We start from the raw sequence: 10,120 nt of genomic DNA, 5'->3' as shown, positions 1-10,120 counted from the left end.
CACACAAGAAAGCAAATCCCTTCAAGATGTAAGATAATCAATGGAAACAGACTCAGATGAAACGAGAGTTGGAACTAACAGAGAAAGTCTTCAAAATAGCGGTAATCAGTATGGAAAGGCTCTAGAGGAGAAGTGGGCAATTTGTATGAACAAATGTGGGAAGTTCATCTCAAGGATGGAGACCACAAAACAGAGTAAAATGGAAATATTAACAAACAGAAAACATGATACTAGAGATAAAGAATTTTTCAACTGACACTTTAGCAGAATAGACAGAGCAGTAAAAAAAAAAAAAAAAGTGAAGTTAAAGATAAATCAATGGAAATTATCCAAACTGAACAATAAAGAGAAAAAAAAATGGAGGCAGGGGACAGAAACAAATAGAACTCCCAAGTCCTGTGGAACAATATCAAATGGTCTAACATACTTGCAAATACAGTCCCAGAAGGTGAAAAATGGAATGGAAGGTGAAAAATGAACATTTCAAGAGATAATGACTGAGCATTTTCCAAAATTAAGACAAGGCACAAAACCAAGAAGCTCAAAAACTCTGAGAAAGATAAATTTTAAAAAACCTTGAAGGCAAAGAGAAAAAATATTATATGCAGAGAAACAAAAATGAGAAATACCAGAGACTTTATATCTGAAACTTTGAAAGCCAACAAATAACCAAGAGACATTTTCAAAGTAGTTAGGAAAAATAAAAACAACTGCTAACCAAGAATTTTATAGCCAGTGAAAATGTCTTCAAACAAAACAAAACAAAATGAAAACTTTTTCATACAAACAAAATTGAGCAATTTCATTGTCAGAAGTGCAACCACAAACAAAAGTTAAAGGAAATTCTTCAGACAGAAACAGTATGATACCCAGATGGAAATTAAGTTCTACAAAGAGGTATGCAGAGCTTCAGAAATGGTAAAACATGATGGTAAATATAAATAATTAAAAATTTTAAAAATGTTTTTAAAATATTTGACTATCTAAAGCAAAGATAGTAAAATATACTTTGGTTTATAACATACAAAAACTAAAATGTATAACACTAGCACAAAGGATGGTAGAGAAAAAAATGAAAGTTTACTCATAAGGTTGGTATACTCTACTTGAAGTGGTATAATAGTACTTGAAGGTGACTGAGATAAAGTAAAGATGTATATTACAAATCTTAGAGCAGCCTGTAAAAAAATAAAAGTGGTATAACTAATAGGCCAATTGTAGAGATAAAATGGAATCATAAAAAAAAAAATACTCAATTAATTTAAAAGAAGACAGAAAATGAGAAAATTGAACACAAAAACTGGGCAGGACAAGTAGAGAACTAATAGCAACATAGCATATCCAAACCTAACAATATCAATAATTACATTAAATGTAAATGGTTTATACACCCTAATTAAAAGGCAGAGATTGTCAGATTGGACAAAAGCAGCAAGACCTACCTATGTGTTATCTAAAGTAAAATAAATGAAAAATGAAATACCAATAAAAACTAATCAAAAATAAAATACATCTGGGATGGCTATATTAATATTGGACAAACTTTGGTAAAGAATCTTATTATGGACAAAGATAGGCATTAGCTATAATAAAGAGGTGACTTCATGAAAAATATATAACTTTACTAAATGTGTATGCATTTAACAACAGATCTGCAAAATACATGAGCAAAAACTGATAAGATTGAAAGGAGAAATGAAAAAAATCTGCAATTGTAATTGGAGATTTCAACTCTAAAATATTGTTACACAGAGTTCATTTATACTGCCTTCTCAAGAGCTTACAGTCAGAGGGGGCATTGAGGGACCCTCTCAGATTTTGTGTGCCTGACTTTGCATATGTGTGTGTTACTCTAATGAAAGTCACAGCAACGAGACATGGTGTTCTATGTGGGTAAACATCAGGAATCATCCAGTCACATCGTGAATGCCTCTGGCTTCTCCCATGCTTTTCTGGGCCATCCTAACTTTGGGACGCAATGGCTTCCATGTACTGTTTCTCATTTATTAATCCACAAGTGTTTATCCAATTTGCCTCATGAAGTTGATTTGACTGCATTTGTAGATTTTTCTCTGTACACCAAAACGTCAGTAACTACTCGTTGAAATGGGATGCTGTGAATGAAGCATATATGAATCACTTTGAAATGATTAATAGCAACACATACCAGTAACTCAGACAAAATCAGAGCACCACACAGCCCTCATAGGTTAAGCTTCATATGTATCTTAGTCTGAGACAAATTGGCTTAACTACAATTACATCCAGGCAGGTGGATGAGAAAGAGACAGGTGGAAAGAAATCTTGCATTATCTTATGATTAAAATATTATAACAACTACAATAACAGGCACTTCCAGGGTGTTCCAGAAACTATGTTAATAACTCTTCAGTGACTCCTTCAATTCTCCCAACAGTCCTCCAGGCACAATTACACTCACTTTTGAGTCGCAGATGGTGAGTCCTGGGGCTGTTTTACACTGACTGCCCAGGTCACTCGGCCAGTAAATGGTGGAGGTGATTCAAACCCAGGTTTGCCTGAATGAGCAAAACTCACTTGAGTGTGGTAGTTAAGAATGATGCGTTTGAAGCCAAATATTTATTGAACATTCATTTTGCTGAAGAAGCCATTTAGAAACTACGAGGACACGCTGGCTAACGGTGATTATGGATCGCGTGGCAACGGGAACAGCCTTGGACTCTTAATAAATCTGGCTCCCAGGACCACAATCAGAGGGCACAGGTCATTGCAAGGAGGTCGCTGATGGTCATTTCCAAGGGCAAACAGACTGAAATCAGTCTCTGGTCTTCCCCTAAACAGCTCCTGTTCTTAAGGTTAGGGGAAAAAAAAAAAAGCCTTTATATTGACTTCACCATCTGTTTTGAATAATTTTGCATAATGTGAATAAGCTTTCTAATTTATCATCTCAGATTAGGACCATCATTTTTAAAGGAGATGCAAAGGTTGGATTCAGTCCTTGTTGCTCAGTATCACATGACTCGTTTTGTACTTAAGAGAAACTGAGGTGGGAGACATAATTGTTCTGTAGATCACTTATTCATTTGGGAGATAAATGAGGCAAAAATCCAGAGTTTTTGGCATAAGAGCTACTAGAGTTACTTTTTGAAGCAATGTGGCTGGAGGGTGATGGGTCATCTAGGATACCGGCAGCCAAGTGCTGCCCAGGAGGGGATGGAGCTGTGTGGGCCACCCCGGCCGTTCTAACAAGGACTGGCCAGTCACCCCAGTTGTCCCAGAAGGGAGCTTCAGTGTGCTCCTGCCAGGCACACTCAGCGTCCCCCACCTGTAAGCTGCACACACCGGTCTGCTCCTGGTGGCACACACAGGCTTGCACGTGCTTCCTGTCGCCAGGCACAGCCCCCACTCCAGCACACTCAGAGGCCTGGCCTCCGGTACGAGGAATGACAGTCTGCACTGTCTCTGATATATTATGTGAGGGGGAGAAGACTGGACGGGGGAAGGCTGCAAGGATTACTGAGCATTCCATCTCCCATTTCCGGACTCCCTCCTCTGGCAGCATGGATGGGTCTGATCTTCCATGGGTCCCGGTGGCGTGTGTGTGTATGTGAGAACCGCGTAGGGTCCATCTCCTATCTAAACTGCTCATGTAGAATATCAGCCTGAAACAGCCCACTTAAAACCTTAAAACTCCATTAAGTTTCTATAGATTTTTCTTTCCTAGTTAATACACACATCCGTTTTGACAAAATGTGTGTTACTGGCACGGTGACACAACGTAACATACGTAAGCTAGAGTTCCGGGTATAATAAATGACTATCAGAGCATTTATGCCATCTGTAACCTACGCACTGAACTAGGACAACACTTTATTTCCTTTCATCCTAGGAAGTTGATGAAGACTATATCATGGGAAAAACATCAACCTGGTTTCCAAAGCGAGCAGAACCCTCACTGTCTGGTACAGCCATTAAAATGCTTGTATTTTGGCAAAACCCATCAGCTGCATAAAGAGAAGCAGATTCTGATGCCTACTATCCAAACCAGTTCTGGTAAAGTGAGGGGAAAAAAAAAAAATCTCTTGTTTAGCATTTTTTTTTTTTTTTTTTTTTTTTTTTTTTTTTTTAACGTTTCACATGGGCACACGCTTAGAAACGTGCTCACGGGAGAACGTTAATTTATTGACGCTTCTTGCCCTGTGGTACGATCCCGGCTCCGACGTGCGGGTAATGGATGAAGCAGATGTTTGACACCACAGCACCTCTTCGTAACTCCACTCTTCAAAAACAGTTTTACAAGTGCGTACTCGCATCGGGTCCCATTCTGCACAGGAAGCTGAGGTCATCGTGAAACATGAGGCTGGGGCAGCAGCCTGAACTCACGTGCTCTGCAGCTGGTCCTCCATCTTCTGAGCATGTCAGCGATTTATGAAACAGCCATAATTTCCAGCTTATGGACAAAGAAATCAAAGTGTTGACACCATTATTGTAACATCTGCGAAGGGAAAAATATGAGCCGATTTCTAAGTGCACAAATGGTACCGGAGTTACAAAGATTCTGGAATGCTTAATTGTATTCATTATCAGCAGTAATTATTTCTAAGATGAGCAGTTTCTTCCAATTTAATGTCAACCCGAAAGGTTAAGGTGTTAACACAGGGGCACTTCTACCGCAAGATTTGTGGGGTGGGTGAAGTTTCGCTAATTGGTAAACAGGAAGTGCTTGGCGGAGCTCACAGCGTCCCTAACATCACAGAGGGTACCACTGGGCAGGGTCTACAAGGATTGCCAGGCTTATTTTTGTCATCAGTGCAGGGAGGACAGAAGGCTCTGTCTCTCCACCCTAATGCCAAGCACCCACGGACACAAACTTCTGTAACTGTGGGTGCGGATGCTGAGTGTTGCATTGAGGAGAAGGCCCCAGGATGGTCGGGCGTGTCACTTATGGGTGAGGAGCTGTCCTGGCCAGTTAAGGCAGTGAGGCATGTCCTGTCTGTGCCACCAGACAGAAGCCCCAGTTATTCAAGCCCCTCTCTTCTCGGTGGGCTAAGGCGACCTGGAACTTCCAGACTCCATCCAACAGGTGGTCCTTCTTACCTGGCAGCTCTGCCTCTAAAAATGGCTGCCATGCAGACCACTAGGGATGTGAGGGGTTGATGGGGTCTCCGTAATGCTGGGTGAGTACCTAACATCGTGTGTGTGTGTGTGTGTGTTCACACGTGCACACTCATGTGCATGTTGAAGGAGCTGGGGAAGGGGCAGAGAGTGAGTGCTCTGTTGTCGCCTTTTAAATAACCGCTGTTAAATAAAAAATGTTGCCTACAAGGCCTATGGGGGAAAGAAATATAGTCCCGGGATCTTCCCCCAGCCACCCTGAGGCATGCAGCCTCCTCCCTTGCAGAACACAATTCTGGAGCCGCAGTGGTTTTCTCGGCTCCATCCATCACCTCACTGCATCACCCTATGACTTGATGCTGAAATCAGTTGTCAAAATGCTAGAAACCTGACACTCTCCCTTGTCTCTTCATTTCTCTTCAGCCATTTAAAACCAGCCATCCCTTTGCATTTGCTGTAATAAGTCCCCATTGGCATTAACGTAAAAAAGTCCATAGTCAACCCTGCAAGATGTCTACTTCATGATACCATGGACCTTCTTTCTTATTGATACATTCACCCCAACACGTACAATGATTCCTAGCACAGTAGGTCTTCTCTTAGCTTAGATTCCCAAGAAAACAGCTGGGGCAAGTCTTGAGCGTCAATGTGCTACTGAAAGGTGAAATTCCAGGGCAGGGAGAGTAGAGGAAGAGGAAATTGAAGTAGGGTGGAAAGCAAATACGAGGTGACATGTTACCACCCTGGCCCAGCTTTGTAACAAACTTCAACCTATCTGACCAGAGCTGGACAGGTGCGCCCTCTCAGACAGGTGAGATGTCATCAGTTGGACTGTTTGGAAGAACCATGGCGGGAGGGGTGTCCATTGCAGAGAGCCAGGCAGGGTGACTTACCCACCTGTTCCCTGTCTCCTTTGGTCAAAGTGCTCCAAGAATGGAGTCATGTCCCCATCTAGGTTTCATCACTGGGTGAAGCCTTTACTCTCACGATACAAAGTCCATCTGCCCAGTCAGCCTGGGCACTCAGACACCTCAGACATAGCGCTGAGGACCACAGTGATCTGTTTAAATACTAGCTGATTCGAGTGGCTACTCTGCCACTTTGTCAGCCTAACAGGTATAGAGATGTCACGGTGAGATGTCTCATTGCTGCCAGGTTGACCAGAAGGCAGTACCCAAAAACAACTCTGACCCTCAAATGTATGATGCGGGGCCTTTCCCAATGCGAGACAAATGACCCTCTGTTTGATACCTGGAGCCGCCTCTAACAGAAAATGATAATAATATGACAATGACTCACTTCCAGAAAGTAACTTGGCTGTGAGCCAGTGAGGAATGTCTGCCAGACTGCACTGCACTGGTCTTTCTTCTGCCCAGCACAGCAAACTCGGGTCAGATAATTAGCACTTGTCTTTATGGCGTATGCTTTCTGAATTTCTGCAACACTATGAGTAGGAGGTAAAAGTTCTGAAACCTTCCATGAGGTGGTTGTTGCCATGGAAACCACTGCCTTGGAATTCTCATACTTATTCCCAGTCGGCGAACGGAAGATGTTCCAAACCAAAGACTGAGAGTCCTAAAAGCCAGGCAGGAGACAGGCGGGGATGGAGAGGTGTGGGCAGTCCCCAGAAGGTGACAGTGAGGACAAAGGAAGCAGGCAGGATGGGAATGTAGCCCTCATTCAGCTTCCTGACTGGTGATGGGATGTGGACCCCGTGTGTCTGCTTGCCTGTCCTTGTAACACGTCAGCCAGAGTGCTCCATGCCCAGCGCCCACGGGACCCTCGGAGCTTATGCCTGTGCAGCGCTCACAGAGCCGGACTAAGCTCTCACTGTCTCCATCCTCTGCCCCTCACCAGCTGCACGACCTTGGAGGAGCCAGCCCACTTTCTGGGCTTCCAAGTCTACAATCGCTTTATAAATGAAGGCTTTGGGTTGGTTGTTACCCAAGGTCTCTTTCTGCTGGCAGTCATGACGCAGCTGTGAAATGGAAGGGCGGAAGTTCTGGTTAACAGCTGGATGGTTTGGGGTCTCCTGCAGTGGGCCAAGCTACCATCTCCAGTGGGGTTAGGCTGGAGGACGTGCTGTCTGTAGAAAGATCCTGGCACGTGGGACCGTGCTAGGTCATTCTTCCGACCTTGGAGGAGGCTGGTTGTTGTACTGTCATTAGTTCATCAGAAATCATTGTCAGTAAAATTTCCATTTGTCTTCAGATCATTTCTAAAAACATTACGAAAAAAAAAAAAGCGACAGCCGGCAGAGATGAGGACAGTTCAGTCCATGTGAGTAGCATGGGGGCAGGGGTGGGGGTGGGCAGGAGGCCTGGGGGTGTGTGGCTATTCCACCCCTAGAAGGGAGGGGACAGGTTTAGAGAAGTTGAACAGCAGTGAGCTGCAAAGACAGGACCTGTGCTGAGGTATTCCTCCCCAGCCTCTGCTTCTGCCCAGTGTCAGCCTCTGAAATTGGAGAGGGAAGCACACCTACCCAGTCCTCAGGCACCCCATTTTATTGCTAGGAGAGCCTAGGATGGGAACTTGGACCTTGGCCCTTCCTGGCTTATGGGGAGTATGTTATAAACAATGGATTGCTATCTCTAAGAGGTGTGAAGGAGTGTTAAATTTTTAAGGTATATTTTTGCTGGGTCAAATTTAAAGAGAAAGTCTTGAATCTGTCTTCTAGGCAGAGAAGGGATATAGGGTGAATGATAGTCTACTGGGAAGGAAGAAACATGGAAAAGGATGAGGAAAGGGCCAACGCTCTCAGAGGAGGGGGTGGGGGTCCTATACACACCCGCAAATCCTCTCCAGGAGACGGGGAGCCAGGCCTGTGGGTGCTGACCTAGAGACAACACACGCCTCAGTGCTGGCCCCTCCCTCCTTGGTGCCAAAACGGTGTGGGTGGCCATAATACCCTTTCTTTCCATCAGGTGCAGCTGAAATTTCACAAGCGCCGAGAGGAAGATGGTTTGTACATGAAAAGTGAGTTCTCCTGGAATAGTCTTTAGAAGTTTAACTTCAAAATTCCAACATGTGTGTGGAAGGGTGGGGGATGGGAGGAAAAGGAGCGGGAGGGCTGCAGGGTTTCAAGGAAAAAGGTCCCAAAGTACACGCTGCCCAGTGCTGACGGGAGCAGGTTTTCCCTGAATTTACAGTAACGTAGACTATGGTCTTGCCACAGTGGACAACAGATGTCTTAGGCTCTTGGGTTTTGGTTTCTGATTGTCGCAGTTCTAACTAATTTCTTTGTAACTGAAAAAAAGTATCAACATTTAAAATCTGATTAATAAATACATCTTGCTGCAAATGAATTTAGAATTCACATACCTCCCTTCAGTACTGAATTAAAATACTGACCGCTGCCAGGCGTAATCAGGTGAGATGAGTTTGAGGTTTTGGTTTCTTTGTGTTGTTGAAATACAGTATGAAATGATTTTAAGCAAATTCCCAGGAATATCATTTGGGGCAAAGACAATCAAACGCTTAGTGGACTCTATTCCCAGGCCTGCTATCTTCACCCCCATTTGTCTCCCGTGCAGCCAACGGTGGCAGGTGAGGGCACCTGGGCAGAAGCCCTCCTGGCAGGCGTTGTGCAGGAGGAAGGCAGGCGTCCACAGATTTGTAGGTTGATGGCACCATGTCCCCACCACCCGGGGGGCGCTTCTGGGCTGGAACAGGGACACATGCGGGGACACCCCGAGCTGCGTCCTAAGAAAGAACTTCCACTCCTTGGCAGGTCGCTCGTGAAGGTTCAGAGCAGGATGCGGCCACACGTGGGACGCGCACTCGTGTTTATACGTCATCAGCATCGAACTTGATCTTCCCATTATCACACTTGGCTGAGAAGGCTTCTGTGGCCCGTGGCAGCAAGTCGACATTCTTCATGGAAGTGGGGTGCTAGGAAGAAAAGGTGAGGCGCACTTCCCTAAATGTGGGGCCAGCAAGGATACTGCCAAGGGAGGCAGGGCCTGAGCACGTGCCCTCCTGCCCCCACACGGCTCTCCAGTGGCACTTTTTAGGAGCTCGGCTTTTACGAAGCAGTGGTGGGCACCTGTCCATTTGGTCACGCACTGCCTGCACTGCATGACACTGATCTGAGGACTTGGGGACAGCTTTGCCTCCTCTTGTCCTGATTGTGGGTATGGCTGTGGTTGTGGCATCTTGTCTTTGTTCCAGCGCTGCTGGGGCTCTGACTCCATCAGTGGCAGGAGTGAGGGCTCACCTTGCAAACCCGCCCTTCCCTGAGTTGCCCGCATTTGTTCCATGGGCGAGTTTCTGGGTGCCTTTACTCACATCAGCAAGGCGGCAGGCCTGGCAGAGGGCTCTCCCTGGAAGGACTCACCATCACCAGGGCTCCATTCTCTAGGGTAAGTGGGCTTTCATTGGTTCTGGCCAAGTTGACTCCGCCAGCTGTGAGAGCCCAGAGGCATTTATCATCCACCCTGCCATGGCCTCTCGGGTCAGGCCTTCCACAGGAAGTGCTCAGTGGTTCGTTTTCTGCTGAAGTTGCTGCACTTTCTCCTGCAGTGGCCCCAGCTTTTACCATCTCTGGGGCCTCCTTGGTTTTCTTCACCAGCTTGAAAAGGTATTTCCTAAATTCATAACGTTTTAGACACATCGTAGTCTTAGAATTGGATTGTAAAGCCTGCAGGGAAGAGGGTCTGGCCTGCCCCTCAACCCTGCCCCATTTCCTGAAGGAATTGGTGAAGGCAAATACTATACTTTTCTGTTTTTACAGCTGCCTATATTTTCTCATTTGATTCTCATAACTCTGGGAAGTAAGGCAAGTGTTATTATTCCCATTTCTCAGATAAAGAAACAGAGGTTAAGGAAACATAAGCGATGCACACAGCCATGCAATTTCACAGCAGGGATGAGAATGGGTGAGTCCTGGTTGCTACCACAGCCTTTTTGTCTCTCCAGCCACCTCCCCGTCCAGCTGTCCCACACCACCAGAATAAACAGTAAAGAAGCCTCTGTCAACTCCAGGACCCAACCATTGCTTCTCCCACCTCATCACACACCCTTCCAA

At 45.2% G+C, this 10,120-nt stretch overlaps 1 long non-coding RNA gene across 1 annotated transcript; it reads left to right on the top strand.

Annotated features, from left to right (window-relative positions):
* Window positions 1–6,715: 6,715 nt before the first annotated feature.
* On the top strand, window positions 6,716–9,658 carry LOC148755148 (uncharacterized). The gene is made up of 3 exons (XR_016019107.1): window positions 6,716–7,374; window positions 8,019–8,070; window positions 8,825–9,658. It is a non-coding gene; the product is annotated as an uncharacterized LOC148755148 (long non-coding RNA).
* The last annotated feature ends 462 nt before the right edge of the window (window positions 9,659–10,120 follow it).

Source organism: Rhinolophus sinicus, chromosome 15 (genome assembly GCF_057876585.1).
Source record: "Rhinolophus sinicus isolate RSI-liver-muscle chromosome 15, RSI-T2T, whole genome shotgun sequence".
Lineage (NCBI taxonomy): Eukaryota > Metazoa > Chordata > Mammalia > Chiroptera > Rhinolophidae > Rhinolophus > Rhinolophus sinicus.
The sequence above is the reverse complement of the archived record's forward strand: the minus strand, read 5'-3'. Positions and strand labels throughout refer to the sequence as shown.